This window comes from Schistocerca cancellata, chromosome 1 (assembly GCF_023864275.1).
Source record: "Schistocerca cancellata isolate TAMUIC-IGC-003103 chromosome 1, iqSchCanc2.1, whole genome shotgun sequence".
In the NCBI taxonomy this organism is placed as follows: Eukaryota; Metazoa; Arthropoda; class Insecta; order Orthoptera; family Acrididae; genus Schistocerca; species Schistocerca cancellata.
The window spans coordinates 848,404,647-848,422,250 of NC_064626.1; the positions used below are offsets into that span (position 1 = coordinate 848,404,647).

Genomic DNA, 17,604 nt, shown 5'->3' on the forward strand with positions numbered 1-17,604 from the left:
GTGCTAAAAATGATCCCGATATTGAGGGAACAATGTCGTATATAAATGAGAAGAGCCTGTGTCCATGACTTTGAAAATCTGCATTTGTCTTTCCCGACTCACACATCACTAAAATGCCACAATGTGTACAAAATAACCCTTTCATATATTTCTCTTCTGAACATAAGATCGCATATCTTTGTAGAAGTACAATCACATATGTACTACTCTTACACCACGATAAAATGTATATTTTTATGGCATCACTAAAAGGAGATACCAGGGAAAGTAAGAAGAGATTTGGCTCAAATGGCTCTGAGCACTATGGGACTTAACATCTGAGGTCATCAGTCTCCTAGAACTTAGAACTACTTAAACCTAACTAACCTAAGGACATCACACACATCCATGCCCGAGGCAGGATTCGAACCTGCGTCCGTAGCGGTCGCGCGGTTCCAGACTGTAGCGCCTAGAACCGCTCGGCCACTCCAGCCGGCTAAGAAGAGATTTAAATTAAACATCGGTATGGTATGCCCAACAACATTTGAAATCGAAATTATGGTTATGTGATAACAGACACTTATTTAAGAAGGGAAAGATCAACAGAATTCATAACTGATTCTGTGGAGGGAGAGTATTGTTCCTCTCTTGAAACCTCCGAAAATTGGGACTAACTGGTTCAGATAGAGCTTCCTGCTTTCAATACATCATTATAACAATGTACTTTTGAGTTATTACTATGTATGGACGAGGCAATTAAAAAATAAGACCATCCTTTTCAAGAAAATAAATCCTCTTTTCTAAAGAACAAAGCATAAGCAAGCACACGTAGATGGCAAAATTGTACGACAAAAATACTACTTAATAGAAAAGACAGTAATTTCGCAGTTGTTCTCATGCTAATTGGTCCTCTTCCGGAATTCAAGGAATCGCGCGAGATCTGAACTTTTCATACGGATGTGAAATAGTAGCCCACCTTGGTGCTTGAGAGATAGAGTCGCTTCGAAAAGAAATTAGAGTCCGGTATTGAACATCCTTGGGGTTTATAATATGCCGTTACAGTGTACACCTTTCAAGGGTTTCAACTCCTGTCACAGAGGGTTTTTACTGTTGACTGCCGTTTGTGAGTTGTTTTCTGTTCGAGATGGTACAGACGACTTCAAGTAACGAATTTCAAGCGAACGAGGACAGAGCTTTGCCGCTGTCGGGATGGCAGCACTTGGCTGGCCGGCAACGCGAGCTCCGTACTGCACGTAACGGCAGTGCCGTCAGCAGTGGCAGTGGAGAGGAAACCGGAACAGGGCGTGCTGTGTGTACAGCCTGGGAAAGTGGCACAGAGCTGCGGCTGCCTGTGTCAGCAGATACAAGCCGCGCGGATGAAATACGCGCGCCAGCCAGCGCTGACCGCCCGTGCGACACGCCACTACATCATGCCGCGCGCGGGACGGCGACACGCGGGCTGCGCTTCAAGACTACACAGTTGGACACACTGGCTGACCAGGCCAGCTTTTTTGAAAATCACTTCTGCCTACTGGCATCTTTACAGAAATGATTACCGAAACTAACGTTTTATTGAATTGCTGCTGCCTTCGCTCCCAGGACCGATCTGATACAGCTCCCCACGCTAGTCTGCCCTGTGCAAGACTCTTCATCCCTTCCAAAGGAGTACATCCTACATTGATCTAAATATCTTTACAGTAGTCATGCCTTGACCTCCCTCTACAGTTCTCACCCTACACACCCCTCTCCATTATCAAACTGACTATTCATTGATGCCTCACGATGTTTCTTATACGTCAGTCACTTGTTTCAAGCAAAGTTGTGCCATTTTTACCTCCAATTCGATTTAGTTCCTCCAATTCATTATCCGATCTACCCATCCAAGCTTCAAAAATCTTCTGTAGCTATTTCAAAAGCTTCTTGTCTCCAATGTTTATCGTCCACGTTTCACTACTGTGCAAGGTTACGCTCTAGACAAATACCTTCAGAAAATACTTCATAACATTTGCAGTTCGATACAACTCTCAAAAACTGTCGCCAGAGTCGACTTCCAAGTTTTTCGAACATCTTTAATACCCAAAAGCTGGCATGTAAAGACAAGTATCGCGGGCCGCAAACCTCATTCTGTGACAATTTACGGGCCGAGAAGAACCAAAAATTAGTTCACATCTTTTGTTTCACAAATATTCGCTTTATTTAATAAAAGCATAGTTGCAACAATGTATTCTCAAAAGAATTAAATTCTACAAGCCCCCCCCCCCCCCTCTTCTCCTTTCTGGCAAGAAATGAAAGATAAAAAAAAATTACAAGAACGAACGGTAAGGGGCGGGACGGCATCAGAACTATGTTATGTACATCCCTGCCCAAATGTAAGGTCGATCTTCTACGAAGCGTAAAATACATAAAGACGGAAAAAACTAATTTGTAATATTTTTTAAAATTTAAACAATCTTTTATAAAAGATTGATAATTAACCATTTAAATTTTCAATGATAGCGTTTTTTGTGCGATATGTAATTAGAAATGAAATGTGCATTTTCCATAAAAATGATAAATAGATATGTTTTTATTAGCGTACATTTAATCAGTTTTATATTTAAGTGACGTAGGTACTCGAACTGAATGAAAAAAATCGAAAAAAATAATGACCGGAACGAGACTCGAACCAGCGACCCAGCAATTACCAGTCTCGAGCGCTGCCAGTTTTTTCCATCTTTATGTACTTTTCGTTTTATGGAAATGCTTTTTGAACATGCACGTTTGTTTAAAAATTCCAAGGCCCCTTATGACAGCCAAATAATCTACCACAGAGCCACACTGGCTGTTGAAAAATCGATATTACTGTGGATTATTTAATAAGCTCGAATAACTTCAAAGACGATTTTCTCGATAATTATTGAGAGCTGCATCGAACTCCTTTGGCATACTGATATTTGAGTTCTGGATTTCGTGTACCAAAAAATATAAAAATTTGCAAAATTCCGATTGCCGTGTGATCTTGTTAACTCTTCTATATCCGCCATCTGTATCACAATTACTATCTGGGAATGCCTACCTGCTATCCAATTAGACTATTTTGTATCGTGTGATCTTAAGAAACCACAAATGAGTCTGCACGTTTCATATAAGATAGTGTGTACTGGTTTAGTAGGACACGACCGATACGAAAAACTTTGCTGCTGAATAACATAACACCAACGCACGATTTCTCTGAGTGTCTGAATCCGAGGTTTGCTGAAACTTGGTATTTGGTAAGTCAGACTTCTGTATAAACTATAGAAGTTATTTTGTTTACTTCAGGATAAGCCATATTCGCAAAGTAAATTTCTTCTCAAATAATATACATCTCATCAAAAATTAGCAAGGACCTCAGGAATTACATCAGAGATGAGTGGAAGTTCTGTGATAACAATAGTGTATATGGAGCTCCTAGGAGAATGTCTGTATTGAGTACGGTTGCGATCAGAATGGTTATCACTGGGTGTGAGAAATGAAAGTTGTGAAATCTCGCCGACGACGTTGCTTTACAGGAGCATCGGCCCTGTTGGGGGCGAGAGGGGAAAGCGGGCATGTTCAGGGAAGCATTCACATGAAGTGATTTTTAGGGAAGCACAGAAACCTGCTTCCTGCGCCCTTCCGGGACGGGGAGGTGAACTGGCCGCGGATCGAATTCGCCCGGCGGATTAACGGCGAGGGTCGGTGTGGTACGCAGCCTGAATATAGTTTTTACGCGGTTTTCCACATTCCACTATATGAATACCAGGCTGGTACCCACGCCCCACCTCAGTTACACGATTCGTGAACGTTTCGATAAACTTTTGCTCACTTCCACATGAATAACACCACAGACATGGGGAACACATATTCCGTCCTGTGGGGTAACAGCGTGGTGACAGGATGGTCATCCGGTCATCCCTTAAATTAGCCATACCAAATCCGTTAATAACTATGCCTACCCTGCACCGACGGGAGACAAAGACACAAGAAAAAGAATACGACCGAAACCTAAATCGGGACGAGAATTCGAATTCATCACCATACACATTAAAATCCGATGAATTAAACCCCGCTCGACCTCGTCCAGTAGAGAAACTTACTACAGTAATGAATATTTTTATTATTCGTTGTTCCGTTATATTCGCGCAGGTTTTCGAGGGTGGGATCATATACAGTAATTTTTTTCTAAGCATGCGACCTCATTTTTGCTGTTAACAGCGAATTAAAATTAACTTAAACACTTCAATCACCGCAGCGGATGAATTCTTTCCCATTTCTGATATCCATGCATCGTATGCCGTGTCATGCGATAACTCGAGGGATAGATCCCCCCCCCCCCCCCCCCCCCCCCCCCAGTAGTACATTCCAAGTGTTCACCATCGCCTGCAACAGATGTCCAAACGTCAGATTTCATTACACAATACGATGCATCACATACGAAGAATTTTGCCATTTTTTTGTTTTCGTATCACTGTTCCTAAGACCATACAGTCACTATATGAAGAAAATTCAGGCAATGCATCATTTCAAAGCGCAGTGAACCTGGAGACAGACATTCCAGTTGCGTGTGTTAGTAAGAACGAGGTACTCGAGGTACCGCACAGTGTACTGTTACACGTTCGGGGACACCGAACAGTTCCCTGAAGCTTTTAAAGAGAGCTGGTGAGTGACTCTCGTCTCTGATGACAGGAAGCAGACGTCTTCTGCCGGCCGCAGAACAATCGTGAGGTCGCTGACTCGTCTAACGAGCAGGTCCGTACCCTTGAGAAACAGGCCGAGGAAACATCGGCGCATTACAGTCAGTTCAGGCGCTATAAAAACGGAACCGCTGCAATCAAACACGCAGCACCTCAACTATTATTTTGCAGCTCATTTCATGCCAGCGAGACATGTGATTCCCATTTCAACGCAGCAAATGATAGTCCTAGAGACCATTATCCTCTAAGCAAGAAAAAGTGTGCGATTTACACGTAACATTGATGCGAAGTATGGATACACGAAAGAGTACAAATTGTATCCTGAGAAAATAACGAAGTAAGAACATTGGTGTGGTTCGCAGCAGAGGAACATCCCGTGGTTGTGTTCGTAGAGTTGTACACGTTTCATAGGTAAGCAAAGTCTTTACCGTTGCAGTGAATGTCCTAGACATGCGCTCAAACGGCAGTGAACGGTAACGAAGGAGCCACAAGCTCGAATCAGCCGAACGACACTCCAAAGACCATCGAGTGACATAAGAACGATAGTCCACCACAAAAAAGAATGAGAAACATGGTGAACAGAGTGTGGACGGCGAAAACACAAAGATGTGAATATAGAACAGTGATAAAAGTGGTAGTGCGACCTCCAGACCAGATGTGAGGAAACGCAGATCAGCAAATCGTAAGTATTTACATTTTTACAAAAAATCGCGAAGTGAACTGTTTGATAATCTATAACTAACAAAACTGTATCGTTATAGATCCCACTGATGATGCCTTAAAACAGGAGAAGCTGAAACACGTATGGGATAAATAAAATAACTAGCAGCAGGAAAAGGCAGTTTGATTTGCAAAACAAGTATTTACATCCAGAATGAGATTTTCACTCTGCAGCGGAGTGTGCGCTGATATGAAACTTCCTGGCAGATTAAAACTGTGTGCCCGACCGAGACTCGAACTCGGGACCTTTGCCTTTCGCGGGCAAAGGCAAAGGTCCCGAGTTCGAGTCTCGGTCGGGCACACAGTTTTAATCTGCCAGGAAGTTTCAAGTATTTACATGCTTGCTGCGGAGGATGGCCACACAAACAACTTGTTAATACTAATTTGACTTCTCTTTTTTAAGTGCCTAGAACGTACTCAACTAACTAAAACAAAATCATTAGGAAGCTTGGCTTACCTAGTCTGCCAGCGACATGTTTTGGTTTAACTATTCACATATATATGCAAAATAGTTGACACGTACGTTACGTAACGCTTATCCCACATACAAAATTAACTTTAATAGTATTTCTAGTGATCCAGTATGTTTTGAGAATTTGCGTCCAACTGGATTACATGTACTGCATTAAAAGGTCAATATTTCCCCTCGACTCTTTGTTAAATGGTATTGGTAGCAGAACGGAATTTTTCGTCCCGACAAGTAAAATACTGGAATAATCAGTCGTCGTAGACAGGGGTCAGCAAATACACATAACATCGCGAATGCAATGTGAGCGTTTTCATACCAAGCGAATGTCATGCGCATGGGAATTGGAATTCTACGTTCCATGTATTACTGAAATGGCGAACTGAAAATTGTGTTTTCACGTAAAGGAACCAGGCCGTAAAGAAATAAAACATTACTTTTCCGAAAGGAAAACAAACCACGCTTAGCTTTTGCGCAACTTTTTAGCAGAGAGAAGCGACATTTCATAGCGGTTATCTATCACATTCTCTCTTGATACAAGTTCACATAAATATCCCATTGTTCAGCACAATATAATATTCATGTTTCTTTGTTCTCGTGGCCGTGTTTAATACAGCGTGTTATCGTGTTTCGTGTTTGCAGATGAAAGTTACAGCGTTTGTTGAGCGTAAAAATGCTTTTGATAATCATACCGGGCCATTTCCTGCCTATTTCATGTTCGTTACGCTGAACGCCTAACCAGCAGGTGTCCACAGCCGCAACGCACGTAACAGAATCGTTACCACGAAACAAATTAACTGCCTTTATACATTTAAAAAGAGAAAAAGAAAACACGCGATGGTATTTGGTATCTTCTACATTCTGCAGAAAATACGGGTTCCATGAAGGCAGCATAAGCTGGAGATCGATTTCAAAATAGAATTCTTCGAGAGAAAATAAAAATTAAAGACTAAATTAACTGCTATGCATAAAACCAGTAGGGCATAGCTTTTAAATTATGCCAAAGGAATATCCCATAACTGTTTTGGCTTCGACACAGTAAGTGCGGGTGTACAATTGTCAAAAAGTAAATACTTCAACTGTCATCTTACGAGCAAATGGTGCTTGCAGGCCTTCAATTAGGTATATACAACATGATCATGAAAACTTAAGTTCGAAATCGCAATCAGAAATTTCGAATTTAACATCACGTTATATTCTTAGATACCTAATGGAGGGCATTTAAACGGAAGGTGGCAGTAACTATGTTCGTGTATGTTGACGCTCATCATACAGCGAAAACGGGCACAAAAATTTGTATCTGTGTATGGACCGATGTACATCCTGCGCGAAAACGGTAAATTATTTTATGCCAATTACAATCACTAAATCTTTGCAAACCATGGAATATTTTAAGCAGTGTATGCAATGGATGCATGGAGGGCTGCATCAAACCATTCTCAGGACTGAAGACCACAACAACAACAACAACAACAACAACAACAATGCAATGGATATTTAAACTGTAAAATTACATCGATGACTGAAGTCTGGGGCATGCCAAATGCGATTTATAAATTTTCTGTAGGAAATCAAAACACATGTTGCAAAAAAACGGTAGAAACTGTACCAGAATAGAAGGCCTCCCTTTATCTCTCGCACTCTCCCTCCATTTTCCTTAACCAAAGTGCATTAGTTTATATAAACTTACATATTTAGTCAAGTGTATACACGTTGTTACTGTGTACCTCGAAATTAAATAGTTTTGTCGGTCTGCGGAAATAATTTGTGAATTTATTTTAGTCTACATCTTCAGCTCTCTGGCAATGAAAAAAGTTGCAGATGCACTGGGTACGTTAAGAAGCACGGAACTTGGGTATCTTGACAGGCGTTCACCGGTTATTTGTTTATCTTGAGTGGAAGGAATCGGGCGTTCATAGGCTCTGTTTCTGTTCTGCTTCTGAGTTGCCGTAATTGTTCGCCTATATCATAAATTCGTATAAACATGTAATGAGAGCCTTAGCACGAATGCATGAGCAGACTCTGAAATATTTCAAAGGAGTTTACCACAAACAGTGCTGATCCTTTGTGTTACAGAAGGCGAGACCTCAATAATATCGCTGTTGTTGCAGCGGTCCAACCATGATCTTGTTGCAGGAAAGGAACCAACCACAGAGAATTATAGCACTCCGTCTTCAGGCCGCAAGCGGCCCATCGGGACCATCCAACCGCCGTATCATCCTCAGTTGAGGATGCGGATAGGAGGGGCGTGTGGTCAGCACACCGCACTCCCGGTCGTTATGATGGTTTTCTTTGACCGGAGTCGCTACTATTCGGTCGAGTAGCTCCTCAATTGGCATCACGAGGCTGAGTGCACCCCGAAAAAATGGCAACAGCGCATGGCGGCTGGATGGTCACCCATCCAAGCGCCGGCCACGCCCGACAGCGCTTAACTTCGGTGATCTCACGGGAACCGGTGTATCCACTGTGGCAAGGCCGTTGCTAACCACAGAGAATTAGCTGAAATTATCCGTCATTTAGGAATTACGAGAAGTTTTTGTCTGTGTATTTCACGTTTACATAGTGCCAGGAAAGTTAGAATGAACACCAATAATACGAACTTATTATGTATACTTTTAAGAGGAAGTAGGATAACTGTACTTCCACAGCAGCAATTTTTTTAATAGCCACCGTTTAGCTGACCCCGTGATAACGATCAGACTCCTGCCGCTTAACGCTTAGTCCAAGAGAGAGGTATATTATTCAGGTATGTGGAAGTCTCTGTTGCACAAAAATGTTCAGATGTGTATGACTTCCTAAGGGACCAAACAGCTGAGGTCATCGGTCCCTAGACTTACACACTACTCAGACAAACTTAACGCTAAGGACAACACTCACACCCATGTCCGAGGGAGGACTCGAACCTCTGGCGGGAGGAGCTTCTGTTGTACAAACCACGCCACGTGTGACATGATCGGTACGCGCTAATGTCACCCTGTAATCTTTTCCGTTCAGCGAGAACTGTGCGAGAAACTGTTCACGGACTTTATTATGAACTTAGTGATCCACTAGTCAAGACATATTTTATACACTGAAACTTAGAACCATATCCATACGAGTAATTCCTCGCATAGTTCATTACATATCGTATTTGCACGAGATATTATTTCGAAAGGCATTAGCCATGTTCTACTGGCCGAGGAAATATATGAAAGGGAAACGATTTTTGATGGCGATAATAGATCCTGTAGTTCTAAACGTAAAACCATTTGTAGCTGGCACACTTACTTTCCTAGCGCATAAAAAAAAAGAATGGTGCTTGATTTCGCATAAAGGGACACAGAAAATATTTGTTGAAGTTTTGATTTTTCGGTAAAAGCTAAGTTCCGTGGGCAGTATGACCAGGAAAGGAAACATTTTACTGATGACAGAAGCTCGTATCTCGAAGGAAGAAAATGCATACCACCCACGTTTTCAAGTTTTGTATTTCGTTGAATGATCCGCAGTGTTAAATTTATGGGGTTGCTCCAATATCGTATATGGTTCACGCCTCGTATGGAGAAAAACTCGCGTCATTCATCTTCGGATTAGTCACAACAAGACAAACATTAGCGCTAGAGACTATTTTCGCCCTCTCGACGCTGGCAGGAAATGACGGACGCATTGCATATCGGGCGTACACAGATCTGATAAACTCCCATTTATTTTCGATTTGTAGAATAGAACTGCAGCAAGGCCCCTAGGGTAACACAGAGAAAGTGGCTTCCAGAACTGTCAACAACAGCGGACGTCTAATCCCTCGCCACGAAAATCCACTCTCCCGGGCGAGATGGCCGTTCAGCGAAGAAACAATGTGGAAATTACCGAATTAAGGCTTAATCTACATGCTAATGAAGTGGTGTTACAAAGTAATTAATTTTTTGTCAGCAATTAAAAATAGTATTTTAATGAATTTTAATGTGGTGGGGAGCACGCGCACGACGGGAAGTAGAAAACCGATAATTAAGAGAAACCAAGGATTGCCCGTCACACTCCCTAACTTCAGTCAAGCGCTGGCAGGTGATGTAGCATATCTGCCAAGTCATGTGGTGTTGAACCGAAATGCTGTGGCTCCGAAGGGTGAACTGCACAACAGGAACCCTCAAGTAGTCAATGAGCACAGCTACGTCACAAAATTTCATTCCCCGTCGTACATGCTTGCAAGATTAAGAGAATTTTAGGATTAACTGCTTTGTCATCTGCATCCACACTAACCTTCGTAAACGATTTTACAACATGTGAAAAGACCACTCTGTGCTGTTATTGGTCAATTACTTTCCTATTATGTTCTCTAAAGAAGCGATGGACAGTGTCAGTATGCTTCATGTCTTAACATGTCTTAAATTGTTCTCATCATCCTTAAGAGAAATGAGTTGTGGAAACAATGGATCGTTTTACTGGTTCTTTAAGTACAGCACATGCAACAATATTTATGCAGAGTACACATATTTTCTCCAACGATTTCCATATAAATATCTTGCTGATCCCTTCACTGACTAATTACAACTCTAGCAGCATCAATCCGAATTCCTCCGACGGCTCAATCAGGCAAGGATCCCAGACACACTAAATTGCTCAGGCGTCTTGTATGGCTCTCCTTTCTACAGACGCCTACTTTACCCAGAATTCTTTCAGTAAGCGATGGTCTTCAGTTCCCTCTCCTAAAATTAATAGTACGTGTTCGTTCCACTGTATATCAGTTCGTCACGTTACGCCTAATATTTAGTCGATGTACCTGCATACGAGGCCTTGTCAATGTTTTCTTCGAATCTTATCGGCTTGTTTTCCCCTTCTGCTTACGGAAATTATTCAGTTTTTATCTGCATTTAAGATAAGCTGCAAACCACGTGGATATTTCATCGAATTAGCTCTGAAGTTGAAGTTGCCTTTTGTTACTCAACGGTTATACTTTTCTGCATCTGTGACTGTCCCTCACATAATCGTAGAAATCGTTCATATACATGCTTGACAAAACAAATGAAATATCTACAAGGCATGGTCAGATGTCAGTGTGACTTCGTACACATGCACACAATCGACGAGAATGCAAATGACTGGAGTCTAAATTCTGTGTGACGGGTAGAACGGCCTCCAGAGTGCATTACTTTTGTTGGTGTTTCCTATTGTTACCGGGTCCAGTAGGGTGTTAAGGGACGACAACAGCGTCAGTTGGGTGATCAGTGGAGGGCGCGTAGATGACATGTACTAGTTTGAGGCAGCGTTATCAGCACCTGATAGAGTTTGAGACGGGCCTCATCGTGGGTCGCCATTTGGCCAACTGGTCGACTCGAGCAATATCCAGGTTTTTGGGGTATTCGGATGTGACAGTGGCCCGAGTGCGTGGAAACGTGACGTCAGCCATCCTCGTCAAGGTTTCGGCTGACCACGTCCTACCACCATAAGAGAGGATAGCCGTGTTTTGCACCTATCAAGTCATAGCTCTTCACGTCTGCGCCTGTCACCCGATAACATGTAATGGACTGCCTGCAACATTTTGTGTCATCCCGCACCACTGGTCCGAGGCTATCGGCAGCTGGACTAGGAAATTACCGTCCCGTGCGTAGTATACCGTTAACACCACACCACCAACGGCTGAGTTTGGATTTGTGCCGTGCCAGGGAAGCAGAGACTGCCGATGAATGGCGTCGCGGTTCTGCACTATCCGGGGTAGCCATCTCGGTGAGTATGGCGACGACATGGGGATAGGTCTCATTTTTCCAGTGTTCTGGAGAGGCAGATTGGTGTTACTCCTGGCGTCATTGTATGACGAGTCATCTGGTGAGACTTCAGGTCATAGCTGGCAGTGAGGCAACTCTGACACCACGGCGGGACGTCGCGGACGTCCTGCGTCCTCACATATTACCTCTCATGCAGCAGTATTGTGATGCCATTTTTCTACAACTCAGTTCTCGTCCACACATGGCATACGTCTCAGAACTGTCTGCGTGGGTACTCCCATGGCCAGCAGATCACTCCCTGATAGAATATGTACTGATAAGTGGACTCATACCGCCAAGTTCTTTGTAAATTTGACTTGATTTTGTAGTCACTGCAGTAACACCAAATATCTTCTCAAGTTGTGAAGTTTTATTTCGTTTCCTTCTCCTCTTCTGGGTTCTTCGTCTTTTTGTCAGATGGTGTAATTATTTTGATATCACGAGCCGTTCTATCAAATGTTCATCTTTGGGGTACTTCCTGTGTTACAGTGTTTTCTCACGAATACTTGCTCTTCATAATAAAGCACTGGACTCTTTCGGTATGACATTCCTCGTGTCGACCTCTCTTCCACTTGGGTATACCACCAGTTCGCAGTCTGTGTTTCATAGAGCCGAAGAGTTTCACAAGAGGCACAATGTAAAGAATAAAAATCTCCTTACCTGAAAGTAGGGAATGTGTACAAGCTTAATGTGGGTTTGCAACTGTTATTAAAAGCGACGGATTTAGATGTCAGAGATTTCTTGCACAATATGTGACTTATAAAAAATTGGGAACGATTACTGTGGACAACAGAGGAACGCTGAGTCTAGGAAAATAAATCTGACACGAATATCTTGTCTTCTGAGACATTAGCTCCCATATAACGAGAGACCTGTCTCATATAGGATGTATCTGGATATTTAAATTCTCCATAACGCAAACGTAACAGACTCGCAAAAACTAAGACCAATTTCTTAATCAACACGAAAATTCCTTTACGCTGAGATACTTTACACATCAATTCTCAGCCGTTTTAAATGTCGTAAGAATTTGATTTATTTTACTTTGCTAAGATGCCTGACAGTTTTGTGTAAATATTAGTAGACTCAAGTATGGTTGCTACTACATTCATATACTTTCAGTCAAATTTAATGCAAAGGGAAAACTCTTTTAACACTAATACAAATTAAAATAGCGTTAGTCTTCTGGCAGCTTAATTCCATCATTCAGTACATGATTCTATTCCGCATTTGTGACCTCATATTCCTTAAATTCACAGGGAAGGGGATGTCTTGAAATAGATTTTAGTGGGACGTCAAACAGCGCTTAAGAGTGAACTGATATTGTGGTAGGCTGTTTAGACGTGCATCATCTTTTACGAGGCCGTGCTGAAAAATTCGGATGCATTACTTTTCAGCACGTTCCCATATTTCTGTGAATGCCATCCAAATGTAGATTGACAATAGTACATGTCGTATGTCAGCTGTTACTGTGAAATTCTGACCATAGATCCTCAATACATGGCTTCTTCCCCCCCCCCCCTTTTTATTTGTCCCTTCCGCTACTGATCCGCTATCCACCTTAGATACAGTATCCTGCGTGCTTCTGCGCTTTTGCACACGCATGTTGGTGTCTCTTATTTTGCCATCGTCTTTCTTGCGCTGCACGTGCTTGACGAGTAGCAATACGATCTTCGAATGTTCTATAAGGTTGGGTTTACGAAAACGAAATTGGAAGTTTCCCCCTCCAACACTTGCAGCTAACGATGTGGATGTGTTAAGAACCTTTTCTGATTTTTCTCTCTGTTCAGCCACCCCTATCTGGTAAGACCGCCAAAAAGATCAAAATTTTATTAGCTTCTGTTTTCAGTGAGTAGTTAAAGTTTCTCAATAACCTCCCGTACAGTAGTGTTACTGATTCTGGTTTTCTGCACAGTATTATGATATCTTCGTCAGTTTCTATACAAGCGATGGCATAAGATGTGCTCTTAGAACTGAACTCACAGTATCTGTTGATATCTAGTCTTGTCGTCAAAGTCGTGGGAAACTGGAATTGTCAAGAGAACATCAAAAATCGACTTTTATCTTTGCATCTGTGAGATTTACCTCGTCCTTTATTACTGCTCCACCTCTACAGTTTTTCAGGTCTATTCGTGCAACAAATATGCGGCTGACCGAAGTTCCAACGAAATGTGACACATACTACGTTCTCACATTGCTTCCTAAGACTTAAGTTGTAAATGAATAAGCATCGTCCTTGGATAACGACAGTAAATATTAAACGGTTGAAAGTTATTAGTTTTTCAAAGAAAAGGTACTGTACATTTTTACCTTGTGACTGAGCAGAGATTTCCATGGGACTTGATTTGGGAATTGCGTTACAGACGAAGATTGTACGTGCGGAGGGATAACTAAGAAACGTATCTGCTGGAAGGTCCAGGTAAGGAAGCCCACACTAAACCATTAAATTTTTAGAGGAAGAGGCGAGGATGCTAATCCTGTTGCTTTACGGATGCTTCTAGTAGGATGCGAGAATAACAGCCTCGGACGTCACACGACAAGCTGCGAGCCGCTCCCTCAAAGCCAGCTTTTTATTTTTCGGCCCTGCACAAGGCGTCTGTAGGTTGGCCCGGACCAAAGGACAGATCTATTTTTCAGCCGGTTGCGGTGGACTGCAATATGAAATTTTGACGTTACAGAGGGGTCCCCCCTTTTCGGTTTTTTTGCCTCCGTCGCTTTGATCTTCCAGGTCGGAGAACTGCGCAAAGAATGCAAACGTCTGCCAAGTGAAGTGTTGTTGATGGCGGGACATTTTCCGCAGAACAAAAAGAGCAGTGGCTAACAGTTGAGTGGAGCGCGGTTTGGGCTGGCGAGCTGAGGTACCACTGCCAATAATTGATTAGCGCCCAGAGCACGCACCACGGGCGACGCAACCTGCCGACTGTTGACGCTGTCACACCATGTGGAAAGCCAATATGGGAAACAAACTGTTTACTGGCATTTATGCGTTTCACGGGCTCAGTTAGCTGAATCGCTGTGGCGTGTTTTCTTTCGCGGTGCTCTATTTGAGGAGCGGTCCCGCGTGCGTGTAACTCAATGTGCACACTTGCAGCGGAATACACTCCGTTCGGTGAACATCCTATCAAACGTCCCATTACGTATGTGCGAGGACGTCTCGTATCTGGGGCGAGTATATGAAAACAACGGACAACATCACAGTGCTTGTCATAACTGTGCAGCATAGGAGCTTAATAACTGAGTATTTCGTATCACCAATCCATGTGCCGAAATTCATGAAATGATTAAATCAACTGTATACTCATTTATTATAAAATCTGAGCATTAGATCTGTTTGCAAATAAGTAATGGAAATTTCACATGACTAAAACTGTTTACAAATCTCACCTTAATAGTTGAAAGTTCTAAACGCGTAGGCGGTTTTGTATTGTCTTGCAGTTTGATTGATCTGTTTGGCTAGCCTCAGATTAGTAATTGGTTAGTTCGATACTTTATATCGGGTTAGTTCTACAACTCTACCTAGCACTTTTTATGGGTTTCATATTTGATGGCACATACTGAACGCGAAACAAGAGAAGTTTCACTATGATTTTAGTATAGGTTCGCCATAACTGGTTGCAAGAATCCGCTCTCCAATGCGGCCACGCTCTGTGACGCCATCAATGTAACCTTTGAAGCGATCGCAGCTTTACTTACTGCTTTACATGCAATTAAATATGATGATCGACGCTTTATTGCTTGGGACGGATCATAGAAATTTACGTCTAGCGACACTGCTTCACTGTCTGCTTTAGGAAATTTTTATTTTGAAAGTGGTATAACAAGCCCACCTTGCACGGACTGTGCTTTCGCAGATTTCTACGAGGATGTAAAATTGGTATTACATCTATTAGAGGACTATCGTACACAAAGATTAGTTGTAAAATTCGTATTACATCTATTAGAGGACTATCATACACAAAAATTAGTTGTATGACGGAACAGTGAAAATATAAATGGGTTTTTGTAATCCGGTTTATTAAAAGCAGTGTACAAATTTTTCACTCTGGCGTGTACTAAAAAATAAATTTCGTACGTATTCACACTATGAGAAGCCACATCAGTTAAATATTAAGCTTGGCGAGTGAAACATAGTGGAGGTATGACAAACATGTACGCCAGAAGACAGAAGAGATGTAGCATTCCGTTTTGCTAAAGCGCAGATCCCAGTCGAATATGATGTTACATAGAAGTGGAACGACCGTAGTATTATCAAAGAAACTGTATTGGCGCTCGTCTTGTTCCTTGAGTTTAACCTGTGGAGTAAACTGCTACCGAAAATAACACAAATCAGTTAAAAAAAGGAAGTGAATAGCCCCGAAGACAATCTTAATTCTGGCGAAGTAAAGATTCCACTCAGACATTACACCTTTAAGGAATGAAGTCTGATATGATATGTGGTGTAGCTTAATCCACGATTACTTCATTATTATTCTAACGTTATTCACTGCAGTCTACTGTCGTATTTATCTTCACGGTGATAAACTGTTTCATTCATATTCTGAACATCTTCAGATCCACTGCACACTGCTCTGCAAAACTCAAGAACGAAATAGATAGTGACGATGTACAAATACATTCTGAAAACGAACTCTGGGCACGTGCAGCGGATGATGACGCAGTTGATAAGATCACTGAGAACTACTGGAAAAGTTTTTACGTCCAAACCTCAGTAGAAACAATAAGAGAATCAAACTTCCTGGCAGATTAAAACTGTGTGCCCGACCGAGACTCGAACTCGGGACCTTTGCCTTTCGCGGGCAAGTGCTCTACCATTTGAGCTACCGAAGCACGACTCACGCCCGGTACTCACAGCTTTACTTCTGCCAGTATCTCGTCTCCTACCTTCCAAACTTTACAGAAGCTCTCCGCTATATCCTTTCTTTCAGGAGTGCTAGTTCTGCAAGGTTCTCAGGAGAGCTTCTGTAAAGTTTGGAAGGTAGGAGACGAGATACTGGCAGAAGTAAAGCTGTGAGTACCGGGCGTGAGTCGTGCTTCGGTAGCTCAGATGGTAGAGCACTTGCCCGCGAAAGGCAAAGGTCCCGAGTTCGAGTCTCGGTCGGGCACACAGTTTTAATCTGCCAGGAAGTTTCATATCAGCGCACACTCCGCTGCAGAGTGAAAATCTCATTCTGGAATAAGAGAATCATTTGAAAAGATTTTTTCTCCAGATTTGATTAACGTCATAATAAAGCATACCAGTGCAGAAGCATTGAGACAGAATTTACCCAGAACACAGACTTGAATTCATGGCATGTATAGGATTACTTATTATTATGAGGAAGGAGAGCAATATTAAGTCACCTATTCCCGATTCATGGTCCAATATTTCAGGAAGGTTTGTTTATACTGCTATTATGAGTAAAACTATCTTCCGTCAGCTTACTAAAATAATAAGATGTGATGACAGAAGGACGTGAAACGAGCGCAGGGAACATGACAAGTTTGTTGCAGTACGAGAAGTATTTGATAAAATGAATGAATTACTACCGAGATATTATTCTGCTGGGATGTACACTGCTACCGATAGAATGTTGTCGTTGTTCCGTGGCAAGTACCCCTTCGATGTGTTCATGAAGGAGAAACCTGGAACGTACGGTATACTTATACGAATGCTCACAGACTCTAAAGCCAGATACTCGTATGTATGTTCCCAGCGTGGAGGTGTATGCAGGAAATAAAAATGGTAGTCCACAACAATTAAAATCAGCTGCAGCTGTAGTGAAACGCCTGATTGCTCCTATACATAATTCAGGACGCAACGTCACCACATACAGATATTACAGTTGAGCTGATTTTGCCGAAGATTTGTGGAGGAATCACAAGCTAATTCTCGTGAGGAGAATACAAGCTAACAGGAAGCATATATCTCAAGAACTGAAAGACATCTCAAGAACAGAATTATATTCCAGTAAATTTGTTTTCAGTGAGTCTATTAGTGGAAATATGACAGTCACAATTATTTCTTATATTC

General features: G+C 42.1%; 1 protein-coding gene across 5 annotated transcripts in view; it reads right to left on the reverse strand.

The window, feature by feature from the left end:
- Positions 1-17,604, reverse strand: part of LOC126188996 (TOX high mobility group box family member 4-B-like) — a 477,811-nt gene that overhangs the window by 112,870 nt on the left and 347,337 nt on the right. The window lies entirely within an intron of this gene.